General features: G+C 41.0%; 1 protein-coding gene across 1 annotated transcript in view; it reads right to left on the reverse strand.

The window, feature by feature from the left end:
* Positions 1-17,461, reverse strand: part of Enox1 (ecto-NOX disulfide-thiol exchanger 1) — a 562,855-nt gene that overhangs the window by 269,433 nt on the left and 275,961 nt on the right. Inside the window, exon 4 of the mRNA XM_059273297.1 lies at positions 8,969-9,110. The gene's annotated coding sequence lies outside the window, so the exon portion shown is untranslated. The remainder of the gene's footprint in view (positions 1-8,968; positions 9,111-17,461) is intronic.

Genomic DNA, 17,461 nt, shown 5'->3' on the forward strand with positions numbered 1-17,461 from the left:
AAGACATGTTTCCATTGCTACTTTAAATGGATTTTGGACTCCAGTTTGCACAATTAAAAGTTTTGACTAGCTGTGCAAGGTCACAATTGACTCTTAAAAACATCCCTCACAAAAATTTCCTTTTCTTTCAAAATTTCCTAATGTAATTCCAAGGCAGCTTCCTTTTTTTGGGGGGGGGGGGGAGGCGGGGATGTTTCGCCAAGAAGGAATGTATAAGCATTTTACTAACTTTGGATTGTGTGAAATTCCTAGCATTCAGAGCGATGAACCACAGCATTTTCAACATCATAATGGAAAATAAGCCCAAACATTTCACTAGTAAGGCAAGAGTCACTTGAGATGTATCGTTAAATATGAGGGGTGGAAATTTATCACAGACACAAGTGGTATTACACAGCATGCATTTTTCTGAAAACACAGACTCCACGTGTAAGGATTAGATATACATCCACAATAAGAAGGCATATTGATCTATAATTTTCAATATTACATCCTTGTATTTTTTATTACATGCTATTTTTCAACTAGTAAAGAAACGTGTTCTCCTAAAGCTAATATTTATTCTTCAATGTTTACAGAGCTGGTAGTCTATTTCAGGAAATGAGAAACTCCGTGAAGTCAAATATAACTCCGTGTCCTATGTACAAAAGACAGCAAGACAAGGAAACATTGTTTTAAAAAACCTCACCCAGGAGCTAAGGCATGGAGCTATAAATAACTAATGTATGATAATGGAAGTCCTTTGTTGTTATTTTTCCTTCTTCATAAATGTGACCTTTTACAGATCACATGAAACCTTATCACACAGAATTTCTCATCTTATTAGGAAGCGAAGACTATATTCTGCTAGCAGTCTTTGGCTCATCTCCATGCTTTCTGTGTCTTCTTGTGGAAGCTAAGAAAGATGCTGAGGGTAATCCACTATAAGAAGTGAGATGTTCCTATCTAGAACTCTGTTTCCTTAAACCATGACCTTTTTTTTTTTTTTTTTCATTAGACTATGAAGTAACCTCTGGAGTAGAGAATTCTGTGATTTGTTTTTTACATAAAACCCCAAAACAACAGAAGGGAACAATAGTGACTTTTCCATGGGGAGGTCCTACACCTATCATTATAAGTCACAAGGAGATGGAGCCTTACCAAAGCTTTGAGGGTGGGCAAATTCACGAAGGTCAAATGTTTCTTTGTCTTTATAATTGAGAACTTGGCTCCAGCTCTGGGCAGAATGAGGAGGAACAGAACTGGTCAAGTCATTTCTCCACACTCAGAATGCATGAAGAACGGAGCATGAGCTAGCAAGAAGTAAGAGGAAGGGAGAGGAGGGCGGAGTGAGCAGGTAGCCAAGGCAAATCAGAACCCAGGCGTCTGCCAGCCAGCTCCCCACAGACTGATCTTCTAGGTTTTGAGGAAGCCTATGACCTGAAAGGAAACAGAAACTAAGGTGTGTGCTGAAAGAATCCCTCATTTTGTACACTTTCCTCAGATGTCAGGGGTTTTTTGTTTGTTTGTTTCCCCCTTTTCCGATTTTAGTAACTGACCAACTACCACTGTGGTGTCTGTTCAACTGACATACCACTGCTGGGCTGTAACATCTGTACAAACACTTCCTCTGAGGTCCAGGCCCAGCTGCTTCTCTCCATCCTCAGAGATGCCCTTTCTCCGTTATTTCCCTGAACTAAATACTAACATGATCTTCCTCTTAACCATGTTCTTCAATCAGACAAACATGATTTCCTTTAAGTACCAAACTAAAAGTACTAGTCCTATAAAAGAGCATGGATAGAGGCAGCAGATGTGCCGTTAGATGGCTGGAAAACCCAGGGATTTGAGAAGTATGATAGAGCAGAAAAGGGCCTAGCCCCACCCTGTATTCAGTTCACCAACTACATTATCACAGTGTCAAGTGAGGCATGCAGGCATCAGCAGACCTCCTCAGCACTGGGAGGGAGATCTGAACATATCACAATGGCTGAAATTATTAGGAGTTGTTAGCATCTGGTTTTTGAAATCCGCAGACTTGAAAAATTTTAAAATGCATAATTCAGTCTTATGTCACAAAGAATGGCCCCACCCAAAGTGGTGATTGAGAAATACAAGTAGATAACATTTAATGCTCCTTCCCTTTCTTTGTGCTCTTAAAGTGAAATGTAGTAACTTAAGAAACTCCAAAACAGGAGCAATGAGGATATCTAGATGGCTAAAATTTGAATTATACAATTTTTTCAGGAAAAAGATTTTATTGAAACAACATAAAACAGGCTTTTCTCCCCAAAAGGGGGGAAAGGGATGATTAGAAAAATGATGCTATAATGGTACAAGGGGGCTTTTTATCTAGAAGAAGAAATCCATTAGTATCACATGAGGTTGGGAAATACACATCTTTTCTCGAGAAAGATTCAAACAGGTAAAACCAGAGCAAATGAGAGGGCATTAGATTCCATGCTACTATTGTTGGACTAAAATTAAAAATCAGATACCAAGAAGCTGGACAGTCTGAGTGGAGCAGACTACAGCCTAGACCACAACCAGACTACAGCCTACTAGTGGTTACTCTGCAAGAACAAGACGGCTTATGCAGACCTGTAACTGCCTACTAAGTTAACAATAGTTATATCACCAAAGAAAGGCTTTACTGGAAAACTACCAAATACTTAAGAAAAATCAACACTAATCTTTTTTTCAAAATCTTTAAGAAATTGAAGAGGAGGATTACTACAAAAACTTTTACACAAGGCCAAGGCTGTTGCCAAAGCCAGGCGAAAATACTCTATGGAAAGAAAACTACTGGCCAGTGTTTCCCATGAGCAGAGATTAAAAAAAAATCCTTACCCAAAATTCAACAGCACAGAAATAAGATTATAGACCAAGACAAGTGGGATTTTCCTCTGGGCTGCAAGGATGGTTCAAAACCCAGAAGCTATTCCATAAGACACACTATATTAACAATAAAAAGGTATAAAAGTCACAGGATCATCTCAGTAGATAAAGAAAAAAACTTGTCAAAATTTAATGCCCTTCCATGATTAAAACAAAACAAAACAAAACAACTCAGCAATTTAAGTATAGGAAGCAATTACCTTGACATAATAAAAGTCATGAATAAAAAGCCCATTTGAGCATCATACTCAATTAAGAAAACCTAAAATTTTCCCTTTAAAATTAGTAACAAGGAAAAGATGCCATTTTTGACACATTTTTATCAACATAACATTAAAAGTCCTAGTTAATACAATTTGGTTGGTACAAGAAATTGAAAACATCATTATGGGGAAGGAAGAAATAAAATCACCTGTTGATAATGACATCATCTTATAAAGAGCTCTTAGGATTTCACATAGAAGCATAGGAACTAATAAAGTCAACAGTTTCAGGATAGAAAATGAACATCAAAATACTTTGTTTCTACATAATAACAACTAACAGTCGAAAAGGAAATTACAAGAACAATCTCATTTACCGTAAGACATAAAATACTCAGGAACAGGTGGTTTAGCTGAATCGACACAGTGTTGAGCTGCCTGCTAAATATTCATGTTTCTACCTATAGACAATTGCTACTTTCAGTCTTAATCAGAGAAGCCTTGCCTTTCCAGGGAATGGGAATGAATAAATTCATGGCTGCTCAAATACCAAGATTATGTGACAACTCAACACTACACTAGACATTTGTCCCATACCCTCTGAGTCTTGGGGAACATTTTAGAAGATGGAGTGAAAAAAAAATCTCAGAGTCAGAAGACCAGTTTGGCTGTAAAAGGTCATCTCATGGTTAAGATGTTGCCATGTAATCATAAACCCATAGCATCTCTGGATGCCCACACTGGGTCTGCACAAGAATGGGCATGTCTACAGTCAGGCATCAGTGGATGAGGGACTCATTCAGGGGTTCCTATCTCTCACTGCTAAACTGTTTGCTGCTGATAGATTCAGAAAGCAAGGGAATCACTGTTTTCAGTTGTGCCCTCACCAATGATCTGATCAGGATCTAGTGAACACTTCTATTTCAATGGTCACACAGATTGCCATTTAAAATAAATGATTCGCAAAGCACAACCAAAAGTCTGGGACCTGGGAGAAAGACTGGTAAAGAGGAAGGGAGTTTGAGAGGATAGGGGCTGAGGGTAATCATGATATATCGCATACAAGCATGAAATTGTCAAACAGCAAAATTTATCAATAAAAAATATAAAGCTAGAAAACACTTAGGAACAAAACTAACCAGACAGACAAAATATTTGAATACTGAAAACTACCAAATATTGCTGAAGAAACCCAAGGGAATATATAAACAAATGAAAGACCTCATGTTTATAGATTAACAGCTTTAATTTTGCTCTAATATCTATACTAACCAAAGTGATTCACAAAAATCAATGCAATCTCTTCAAAAGCCCAATCGAATTTGCCACAGAAATAGGAAAAATAATCCTGAAATTCATATGGAATGCCATAGAACAATAATAACCAAATTACTTTGAGAAGCAAGAATTGCATTTTGTACCTGTAATATACTTCTTCACATGAAAATAGACTACAAAACCATGGTAATTAAAAGAAAATTATGCAATATAGAGCAGAAAATTAGATCAAGACAACAGAGGATAGTCACAAAAGGACCTACACTCAATCAAATGGTCTCTGACGGTTTGAGTCCTGGTAGCTACCAAATAAGGTAAAGGAAGTCTCTCCAACACCTTGTATTAGGAAAATTGAAAAAGAATGAAATGTTCTTTCATCTTAAACTATATACTAAAACCAACCCTCAACTTACTGAAGACTTAAATCTAAGTCCACCTCCCGAAAAAGGTACAAGTAGAAGACATGCACAAATAGCTCCTCAACATTGTCTTTACCTATGTTTTTTCCCTTTTTTTTTTACACCAAAGGTAGAATGATGACCAAAGCAACATGGACACATGGAATCATATCAAGTAAAAAGTCTCTGTGTAGGGGAGGAAGCAATGGACAGAGTGAGATGGAGCCTGCTCTCCATCCATCCATGCAGAGGTTAACATACAACACCTATAAGGGCCGCTGTCACTCACGAGCCAAAAGCAAATGATATTTAGCCAAAAAGCTAAACAATAATGAGAAAGAGCTAGAACAGATATCCTCCAAGCAGATATGTAATGGTCAACTTGTGTTAAGTCATCATGAAACCAGGTCACAGCTACAGAAATCTGTCACCTCACACCTATCAAAAAGGATATTTATTATTAAATCAGCCAAAAGGAACAAGCATTGATAAGACATAGAGATACCATAGTGCTTGAACACTGCTGGCTGTGTTCAAATGTTATCCATCACTCAGGAAAACAGCACAAATTTTTTTTCAAAAATTAAAAATGGAATTATCATATGATCCCACAATCCTATTTCTGAGTATATACCCAAGGAATTGAGAAAAGAGCTTTGTAGAGACATCCTCATGGCTTAGTTATTAAACATTATTTATAATAATCAACATGTAGATCCACAAACTATCAACATATATTTTTTTTTTTAAAAAAAAGGAGCCTGGTGGTGGTGGTGCACGCCTTTAATCCCAGCACTCGAGAGGCAGAGGCAGGCGGATCTCTGTGAGTTCGAGGCCAGCCTAGGCTACCAAGTGAGTTCCAGGAAAGGCACAAAGCTACACAGAGAAACCCTGTCTTGAAAAACCAAAAAAAAAAAAAAAAAAAGGAGAGGTGGGGATATGGCTTAGCTGGTAAATCTTGATGGGTTAAGTCTGAGTCCTTGAGCTCACATAAAGGTGAAAAGAGAAAACCAACTCCACAAAGCTGCCCTCTGACCTCCATATTCACCGTATGGTACCCACACTCCACTACCCATCATGTGCAAATGCACAAACAAAATGACAAATGAATTTTTTACAATATAGCATATGCCCAGAAAAGCATATTACAAAGGAAGCAATTTTGCAAAGTGAAAAAAGCTTGTCCCAGAAGGACAAGTAATCACGGTCAAACTCATGGAAGACAGAAGCAGGGTGGGGGCTGGCGCCAGGTATATGTAGAGGGGCTTTTCAGTAGGTGTAGAATTTAAGTTAAGAAGATAAACTACTATTCCTTGTTCTCCCTCTCTGTTGTTGATCCAGCTGAGATCTCCCGCTCCCCCAAGCTCTCTTTCCCTCGACCCTTGCCCTTCACTACCCCCACTCATGTCCAGGCTGTTCATGTAGATCTCTTCCATTTCTCTGTCATTGGGCGATCCCCGTGTCTTTCTTGGGGTCCTGTTTTCCAGGTAATCTCCCTGGTGATGTGAGTAGCAGTCCAGTCATCCTTGTTCCACATCTAGTATCCTCCTATGAGTGAGTACATACCATGTTTGTCTTTCTGAGTCTGGGTTACCTCACTCAGGATGATTTTTTTCTAGATCCATCCATTTGTCTGCAAACCTCATGATGTCATTGTTTTTCTGTGCTGAGTAGTATTCCATTGTGTACATATACCACATTTTGTTTATCCATTCTTCAGTTGAAGGGCATCTAGGTTGCTTCCATGTTCTGGCTATTACAAACAATGCTGATATGAACATAGCTGAACAAGTGCTCTTGTGGTGTGGTTGAGCATTCCTTGGGTATATGCCCAAGAGTGGTATAGCTGGATCTTGGGGGAGATGGATTCCCAATTTTCTAAGAAAGTGCCATATTGATTTCCAAAGTGGTTGTACAAGCTTGCATTCCCACCAGCAGTGAAGGAGAGTTCCCCTAGCTCCACATCCTCTCCAGCATAAGGTGTCTTCAGTGTTTTTGATCTTAGCCATTCTGACAGGCGTAAGGTGCTATCTCAGAGTTGTTTTGATTTGCATTTCCCTGATGATTATGAAGACCACATGAGAATAGGAAGAAGCAAAGTGCTAGAGAGGCCCACAGAAATCCACATAGATACTCCCACAACAGACTGCTGACAATGGTCAAGATACAGCCCGAACTGACCTACTCTGGTGATGGGATGGCCAAACACCCTAACTGTCGTGCTAGAAACCTCATCCAACTACTGAAGGATCTGGATACAGAGATCCATGGCTAGGCCCCGGGTGGATCTCTGGGAGTCCAATTAGTGAGAATGAGGAGGGTTTATATGAGTGAGAATTGTTGAGACCAAGGTTGGATAAAGCACAGGGACAAATAGCCAAATGAATGGAAACACATGAACTATGAACCAATGGCTGAGGGGTCACCAACTGGATCAGGCCCTCTGAATGGGTGAGACAGTTGATTGGCTTGATCTGTTTGGGAGGCATCCAGGCAGTGGGACCGGGTCCTGTGCTCATTGCATGAGTTGGCTGTTTGAAACCTGGGGCCTATGCAGGATCACTTGGCTCAGCCTGGGAGGAGGGGACTGGACCTACCTGGACTGAGTCTACCAGGTTGATCTCAGTCTGTGGGGAAGGCTTTGCCCTGGAGGAGGTGGGAATGGGGGGTGGGCTGGGGGGAAGGTGAGGGGGGCGGGAGGGGGGAGAACAAGGGAATCCGTGGATGATATGTAGAACTGAATTGTATTGCAAAATAATAAAAAAAAAGAAGATAAACTACTACAATTCTCAAAGAACACGTTCATAATATACATGAAGTTGACCATGTACTTAAAATTTCGTTATGGGGTAGATTTCATTATTTTCTGTGATTTTCAAAATATCTCAGCATCATAAAAGGAAACCAAATCTTTGGGTATGAAGGGTTAAAACCAGACAGGTGAGGCAGAATCTTGCTTGCAGATGAGAAGGTGCATTCAGGTGTGTCCTCCCAGTGTGCCTGTTTCTATAGATACAGTCATCAGGATGCAGCAAGCTACCAGATCACAGACTGGAGGTGGAGTGGGAGATGGGGGCACAACTTCCCATCAACCCCCCATCCCTTAATAAATAGCCACAGCCATGCCCTCCAAGGCAAACTAATCAAGATGGCCCCCAATGGAGGTTTTGAAATGGGAAGATTGGAATTTAGCCCAGATTGCAGTAAAATTTTCTCTGATTTCTCAGTAGACATGAAAGAAATAAAAAAGTAAAACACAGTAAAGGTCTATTAGGGAAAAAACATTTGTCACCTTGGACAGAATAAAAGTCCCACCAAATGAAATAAATGTCTTTGGGGAAAAGATGTGTCAGGCTGGGAGGTCGTGTGTGCCTTCTCGCTTGCTCTTTATTTAGTTCCTGTCCACTCTGTGTTCCAGGCCTTACTCTGTATACTCTGCTGCTTGCTCCAGCCATGAAAGATGCATGAACCAAATATAGTCTTTGTCAGACAGTGTCTTCAAAATAAAAGTATTTTATTTGGTGCTATCTCAGAGGCAAGTCTACTTCCAGATGAAGCTGCATCCTGCCAGCTTGCTCCTTGAGTGAGCAAAAGAATTGCTAGCTTTTCAAAACGCAAACACACACACACACACACACACACACACACACACACACACACACACACCCTGACACAAGCCTTCTTTATCATTCAAGAAACATTAAGGTGAGTACTTCCTGGTAGAACAAAATGAGGACACTTGGTCCACTGAGATTTTACATTTAAAGGTGCCCTGCTGACAGCATTAGTTGATACTGACAAATACAGTTTTGATTTTTGATATTTCAAAGTGCATTTATGCATAAGTACTAGCTGATTAAAAATATCTAGCAAAATCTGATATATGGTCACACCTAATATAAACTAATGGAATCTATTCAGTTAAGGGTTTGTAAATCTAGAAATAAAGTTTGTTTATAGCCAATGTGGAACCTACATTATCTCTAATATCTTCAAAGCATCATACAGAACATGAGATAATGGGAATGAGATGTACCACAGCATATTTTCTTTTATTTATGTGTATCTCCCAGTTAAATTAAAGCTTTACAATTTGTGCATTATCTACTTGCAGAGCTCTTATTGAAATGGATTTATCAATGAAATTTTTAGAAAAATCCCTTAAAATTAACAATATCTCTAGTAATAAAAATGGAAATAAATAACACAAACCTTAAAATGGCCTGCAGAGAAGAAGATGGATATCTGTCCTTTCAGGTCTTGATGGAAACAATGTATTCATAAAAGTGTTTTATGGAAGCTGCTCAAAGGAAATCCCATGGAAGACAGTAGAGTTCTGACATGCCAAATGCTTCTGGAAGCAAAGAAAAGCACACTGTTAGGGAATGTTTCCAGCACCACGAACAACTGCCAGTCCTACCCAGTTTCCATGCTCAGAAAGCACAGGTGGTGGTTTGAATGCAATTGGCCACATAAGCTCATAGGGAGTGGCACTATTAGGAGGTGTGGCTTTGTTGGAGTAGGCATGGTCTTGTTAGAGGATGTGTGTCACTGTGGGGGCTTTGAGATCTCATATATGCTCAAGCCAAGCCCAGTGTCTCAGACTACTTCCTGTTGCCTGCAAGTGAAGATGTAGGACTCTCAGCTACTTCTCTAGCCCATGTCTGGGTGTACGCCACCATATCGCACCATGATAATAATGGACTAAACCTCTGAACTGTAAGCCACCCCAATTAATTGTTTTTCTTTATAAGAGTTGCTGTGGTCATGATGTCTCTTCACAGCAACAGAAGCCCTAACTAATCTAGTGGGATGTTATTAATTTCTATTAATGATTTGTACCCAAATCATTTTATTCGTAAATGGAGAGGTGAAACATAGAACTTTGAGCATTGGATTCAGAAACTGCAAACAGTCAAGAATATTTTATAAACAATCCTGCTTCTCCACTTCCCCTCATGACATTGGGCTCAGACTGAAAAGCTTTGGGCAGGCTGTGAGTACCAGAGCAGCATCGCTACTTCCCAAATGTCTACAGGCATCGATCTGGGCAGGGCCTTCATATGGAGGGCAGGGCCTTCATATGGAGGGCAGGGCTGGGGGACGGCCACCCTGCACTGCAGCTGAGAAAAGCTGACACACATCTTCCTGAGATCAAGGTTAAGTCCTGTTTCTACTAAAACCCAGAGTGCTTCTGGCTGCCTCTTCTTCTCATTTCATGATGGAGCCTATGAGATTGAGAAAACTATTTCATAAACACAACCGATGAGAAACACATAACCTCCAGAGAGATCAAGTTCAAATATTACTAAATTAATTACGAAATTGTGTTTCCTAATTTGCTTTAGGTTTATATCAAATATTATCTTACTCTACTGGGCCCTGTGAAAAGCAGACAACCAAGCTAAAGCAATGCTGTTTTCCCTTCCAATTCTCTTTCCTAAGCAAACAAAGAGTGTTCCTTGGAAACCAAGGAGCTCCCTGGTGTGACAGTGCCATTTGTGTGCTCTGCTATGCCAATAATGGCAATGCACACTTCTCATTTCCACAGGCCCGCCTACATGGCTCACAGTTTCCTTCTTTTGACATGGTGGGAATTGAGTCTACGTCCTCTGAGGATGCCCTGAATGAAGTAGGCAAGTGGTTATGTCCACCTGAATGACTGAAGGGCCCTCAGTAAACTTTGACAGGGCTCTTTCTGGATTTTTATTTCCATTTTCAGTCAATTAACATCATGGTTCTGGAAGCAACACAGCCTCACAGTTTGCCTTCTACTAGCCGTCTTTGTACCCACTGAACAACACACAGCAACTGAACACTTCAAAACTTCCCTCAGTGTGTACGTCTTCAATGTCATGTACTTTTGCCCAAGTCTTGGATCATTTACCTCATTTGCACTGCACTAGTTAAGCACCCCAGAAAGGCTGGAAAATGATCTAGGAGCTAAGATCGCCTCGTATAACTTTTAGAAACTTTTAATTTTGTACTCGGCAGTAAAACATAAGTCACATATAAACAAACATGAAGAAACGGTTGACAGTGTTTTCAAGGTTGGAAAGTTGGGGTCTAGTACATGGGGAAGAAAAGAGAACAGAGACACACAGAGTGAGTTGAACTTCGCATGAAAGAAGACGAGGTTGACAGAGAATGGGAGGGGGGAAGAGAGAATCTAAGTTATGGGAATGCAAAAGAAACAGAGCACAGTGGCTAACCACCTCTTCCTTTCTTTGTTACCATTCCAACACAATCTAGCATTCGAATTTAAAGTAACATGCGTGTCTGCTTACCAAAATCCCAACAGTACTCACTTAGCCACTACACACTGGAGATGTATGAGTCAATTAAGAAGTTATAAAATTCAAGAAATACGGAAATAGTACGACTGTCCTTCCTCTGCCCCCTGGTAACTTAATGTCTCACAGAGGAATACAACTAGTTAAGAAGTTGGTACTAGTGAGAATGAGATGTGGAATTCGACTTTTCTGGAGAGTTCCTGTTTCATCATTCTGTGTGACATTGGGCATGGGACTCAAACTGTCACTTCATTTCTCCTACACAACCTTCCCTAAGCATGAAGCAAGATCCTCACAAGGGTGCGGGAGAGATGACTGAAGTGGTGGCACTGTGGCTGGAAAGTCTAGTGACACCACTGGGGGGTGCATATGCTTGGTGACCTCAGAGGGCTTGAGGTTCCCTCTGTCAGGGAGAAGGGGAGCCAAGAAGGTTCAGTAAGGAAAGCAACATCCATGATGAGCGTTATGAACCAGACATGATAAAGTTTCCATCTCAGATGTTACTGGAAAATTAGGGCCTTCACCAGAAAGCAGGTCCATGAAGTCTGACATCATTTTCTTTGCCCCAACAGAGACAGAGAATGAAGCCAAGGAGAACATGCCCGCCTTCTGCTAAGAGATACAATATCCTGCAGGGTCCTTGCTCAGTTCGGCAGTAATTCAAAATGACACCGTGGTTCTTAATGGAAACTGGCACGCTCTAGACATGCCATTTTTAAACTTAGGCTCAAATTTAAATCATAGGGCTTCTGACTCAGATCGTCAATGTGACCTTTAATAGTATTGTTCAAGAAAACATGCTTGTCACTGTGGAGAGAACCCACACGCCCCTTTACTCTGGCAAGCAGAATGAAATGTGCTCTATTTTAACAAGCACAGAGCAAGATGACGGTGGCTGTGATTCACCAGAAGCAAGGGAAACCGAGGCTCTATTTGGTTTTGTATCATTCATTTAAAGATAAATGTAAGTTCATTTAAAAATCATTCTTTTTGTTGCAGTAATGGAGATTCCTAATCCTTCTATGTTCTGGAGTTCAAAAGAACCCTAGCAAGAATCTTCTTGTTTATACATTTAAAACATAATCCCACTGAATATATGCACTCACAGGGATTCACCCAGCCACACTGCCTTGTCCATACCAGACTCACACAAGACTGTACTGAGCAGGAGAACCAAGAGCCTGAAGTGGCTTCAGTTCTCTCACCCTCTCTGCCTCCTACACCTGAGACCTTTGCCAAAGACCGAGCTGTGCTTTAACTGTGCCCCTTGCCAACGTGACATCATTAAGAGGTTATGACTTTAAGATGTGACTGAGCCTTGAGGGCCTTCTTCCTCCATTCTTATTAACTGGGTTAGGGCCCTTCTAGAAGATGCCTCATTCTGCATGCTGGAAGCTCGATTTTCTACAGTCTCCATGGGGAAGAGACAACATCCTCTTGGGAGCAAAGGAATCCCTTTACTGTACAAATCTTAGTCTGTGCTACTTTGCCACAATCTCTAGAATGGAAGAAGACAGCATTTACAAAATGGACGGAGCCATGGATACTTCTCGCCCGTCTCAATCTTTCCCCTTCTTTCCTCCCATTCTAAACATGACATCATTCTCTATGGATCACCATAGACTCTCAGCAAGGCTTCCCTCTTTGTAGTCATCTTGACAAACGCCAAACAATTTGTTATCCTCTCACATACACGGTGATACATATGCAAATGTAAATGAATGCATAACTAACTTTTAGTGCTGTTCTAATTATGTACATTCCACTACTCAAGAGCCCACAAGGGCATCCTATCTTCTCAAGGATCAGACCTAAATGCCTTGTTGGAAATGTGTGCTCCTCTATCATCTGCAACCTCAGGAGAGAGTACTCACAGGCACGTCTCTAGATCTATGGAAGCAGTCTACTAGCTACAGGACAGTGAACCCCCAACCCTGGAATCAGCTGGTACAGGTAGGATGGACTCCCCTGCTTCTCTTGTTCCTCCAGGTGTACCTGACCTACCTGGCAGATAGTCCACAGTCCTCCTGAATGGAAGGTCCCAACCGGGATATGTACAGTCTTCTCTGAAGGGGTAAAATACTGCACCTAGGAGGGACCTGCTAATGATTCTCCAGGTGTCTAGAGCACACAGCCATGGAAGCTGCTGTTAGAATTACCCAGTTAGAAGAGCACTTGGGTTAATGGACATTTTTTAAAAAATGAAAAAGGAAGATCTGGTAACAATGGGATGGATTTCGTCATGTCAAAGGCTGGTAAGGGCTGAGGCAGGAGGGCAAACAGAGGCCTGTATTTCCAGCCTCATACTCCCCACCACGCCCTACTCTCTTTCTCAGTGAGGTCATCGCCTGGTTCCTATGGACCTCTGCATTGGCAGTGTATTGTTCAACAGACAGCAGCAATAACAAACCAGAGAATTTCTCGTACAGTCTTACTTTACAGACTGAGATGAAAGTACTGTGTAAGTTTCCAAAGGTAGGTGTGGGGCTTTTGACTTCTGACTCATAAGCATGCCTTCTTCATGTTAAATATTTAATTAAATGTTTAATGCCAATCCAAAACTGACTGTAAATGAAAGAGCAAGAAGCCCGCTCTTTACTTTGTCTTTACTTTAGAATTTCCAATCAAGACAGCTAACTCACTTCAGACCAGGGCTTCTCAACCTTCCTAATGCTGCAACCCTTTAATATAGTTCATGTTGCAGCGATCTCAACCATAAATTTATTTTGTTGCTTACTTCATAACTGTAATTTTGCTACTGTTATGAATCATAATATAAATATCAGATAAGCAGGATACCTGATAAGTGACCCCCAAAGAGGTTGCAATCCGTAAGTTGAGACTGCTCCAGGCCATTAATTCTGATGACTTTTCCATGAGACGTGTAATTCCAGTTCCTTCTAGTGCTGTGTGCTTGCTCCAAACCAAGCACGAGTGTACACTGTTTATCTGTACTAGGAAAAGACTCTTCCCTTTCCCTCTGTCTGGAGACTTAAAGTGGGTCACACAGCAAGGCCAGGCCTTGCACTGATTGTTTGCATGGTTCCATACTTGTATTTACAGCCTTGGGTGTCTCACCACTACTGTAACTATAGGCTAGGCAGGCCTCGAGGCTACCTCAGAATTAGAATACAAGAAAAGTGATGAGAAGTGACATCACTCTTGCTCCGCTGATCTTGACTGCCATGTTGTGAATGATCTTATGAAGAAGAATTGAGGGAAGTTTCTAAGCCAATAGCCAGCTTACTCAGTGGAGAAGACTATGGCCTTGGCAGTCAAAGACTTGATTAAAGCTTTGTGAGAGAATGGAGCTAGGAGTCTGAGCCAAGCCACGGCCAGATTTCTGTGGTAATTATATGGGCCTCAGTGCTCAGGTATGTGGTCCAACATCTCTTTAGGTACTGTAAAGGTATTTTTTTAAAGATGAAAATAATGTTGTAGTCAGTAGATACTAAATAAATACCTTGTATTCCATAATGTAGAAAGCCTTGCAGAGAAACAGCCTGAGATCCCATGAAGAAGACATCATTTGCTCCCAGACTCAATCTACAATACTAACTCTTCTCTGGAGTTCCAGCTTGCTGGCCTACCAAACAGATTTTAGACTTGCTAGTCTCCCAGACCACATGAGCTAAACTTCAAAATAAATCTTTGACTTTACTTGTATGTATGTGTACATGTGTGAACTTAAGTGTATACATGCATACACACACACACACACACACACACACACACAATGCTATTTGCTCTGTTTTTTGGAGGAGCCTTACTGTTTTAGACAAGGTCTTCCAGTGAGACAGACTGATAGGCTCTCCATCTTTCTATACAGACACACTTAGAGTTGAGATTATTAGGGGAACAGCTTAGACTAAGACATAAGTTGATAATCAAGAAAGTTTAAATGTGTCTCAATTCAATTTGGAATTCTTAGAACTAGGGGATGGTGTAACTTGCAAACCCAGATCGATGGTCAGAGACTGTGAGGCCATGATAGATTCCTATAGCACATGGATGCTCTAAGATCCACGTGCAGAAAGGAAGGGTGCCACAGATCCAAGGAGGAGAACAGGAATTGGCCATTCCACTGCACTCTTGTTCCATCAAGGCCCCAGTGCTAGGATGCTGTCTACCCAGACTGGAGAAGACCTCTTCTCAGCCTGCTGTCTCCAACACTATGCTTTGCCAGGAACATCTTCATAGACACCTGCACCAGTCCAAGTGTTCTAATTAAATGTCAAACAAACTAGGTTTTTCTTTCAGTAGAAGAGGGAAAAGTTCAAGCCTACTGGGACATGAAACTAACATTTTTACCAACTACCTACATAACCTATAATCCAACCAAAAATGACACCCTGAAGCAACTCACAGTGGTCAAAATTTTCTATATTGACCACAAGACCACAAGCACATTAATATTTGTAACACACACACACGAGAGAGAGAGAGAGAGAGAGAGAGAGAGAGAGAGAGAGAGAGAGAGAGAGAGAAAGAGAGAGAGAGAGATTAACATGCTGAACTATATCTACTTCTTAAGTTTCTAATGTGGTAGGCTTCTAACTCTTTTCAGAGAATACATTCATGATAGTTGCAAATTCATCTACGGCTCTCAGTGCCATCCGAGGCATGGACTAGGTGCTCAGTATGTATCTGTTCAGTTAAATTTAAAAAAAAAAAAACGAGTAAGTGATCCAACTTTACTAGCATCATCTTCACATAACCTAAAAAAGGACAATTTTCCAAATTAACTTTATACAGAATTTCAAGTTTCCTCAAGAAGGACACAAACAGGTGACAAAACTGTCAGATGGTACAAATGTTCCATCTGATTGGCAAAGAAACAGAGATGATAGGAAATCACTTTGGAGACTAGAGTGGGAACATTTTTATTTTTGTGGTTGGAGAACATGATTAATATAAATTCCAGCATAACAAAGTTGAAAATTTTGTAGAGTGGTCTGGGATAAATTAGAAGTACTTTCTGTCAGACAGATTGTGACTAGGATGTGGAGACAAACGTACCATCAATATTGTGAATAATCAGGAAGAGACTCTTGAGGGAATTAAGAAACAGCAGTAGGAATATACGGAAGAGGGGTAAGAAACAGAACAATGCAGAATAAATTTCAGCAGCTAGATGAATTGAAAATGAGAACAGAGAAATAGCTCAAAAGCACAGCAGTGTTTTGAGTGGAGGTATGGGGAAGTGGTTAGGAAAACAGACAAAATGTGAGGAGCAGATTCTGGGTGTGTCTATATTCCCGGGCAAAGGAAGGCAAGAGTGATTGTGTGCTAGGCTATGCTGACACAGGAACACTGAGTCAAGAATCTCAACAACCACACCAGCAATTTAACTGGTATGTAAATGATACACCGTTAAACACACTATCCTAAGCACACAGTTCATGATTCCTGTCAAGTGTACAACCCCAAGTAACATTCAGGCAGCCATGATAAAAAGCATCTCCATCACTTCTGATGGTCCTCTTCCATTGCATATGTACAGTAGTCCATTGGATGAACTTATCATAATTTCTTTCACATTCTCTTGTCCGTTTCTATTTTTCATAACTGGCATTTAGGTTGGTCCAATATTTGGCTATTATAAAAAAAGGTGACTATGAACATTCTTATTTAAGAAGTTATATTTTTCCTTCATTTGTATGTGGATATTTTGTCTGTATGCATGTCTGTGCACCACATGTATGCAGTGCCTGAGGAGGTAAAAAGAGGGTGTCAGATCCACTGGGACTGGAGTCATAGACAGTGTGTGCTTCCTTATTAGTCCTGGGAATTGAACCAGGGGCCTCTGGAAGAGCAGTCAGGATTCTTAATTGCTGATTCATCTCTCCAATTTTGGGGCTTTATATTTTTATATAGGACTATCGTGGTTTGAATGAGAATGGTCCCATAGGCTCATATATATGAGTGCTTAGTCACCAGTTAATGAAACTGTTTGGGAAGGATTAGGGGGTGTGGCCTTGTTGGAGGAGGTATGTCACTGGGGGTAGGCTTTTGAAGTTTTAAAAAGCCATGTCAGGCCCAGCCCCTCTCCCTCTCCCTCCCCCTCCCCCCTCTGCAGCCTGTGGATCAGTATGTAGTTCTCAGCTCCTCCTCCAGCCCCATGCCTGCCTGTATGTTGTCATGCTTCCTACCATGAACATGATTCACCCTCTGAAACTGTAAGCAAGCCCCCAAGTAAATGCTTTCTTTTATTAACTGTCTTGGTCATGGTGTCTCTTCACAGAAACAGAGCAGTGACTAAGAAAAGGACCATGGCCAGGCGGTGGTGGTGCATGCCTTTAATCCCAGCACTAAGGAGGCAGAGCCAGGTGGATCTCTGTGAGTTTAAGGCCAGCCTGGTGTACAGAGTGAGATTCAGAACAGGCACCAAAACTACACAGAGAAACCCTGT

Source organism: Peromyscus eremicus, chromosome 9, assembly GCF_949786415.1.
Source record: "Peromyscus eremicus chromosome 9, PerEre_H2_v1, whole genome shotgun sequence".
Taxonomy (NCBI): Eukaryota; Metazoa; Chordata; class Mammalia; order Rodentia; family Cricetidae; genus Peromyscus; species Peromyscus eremicus.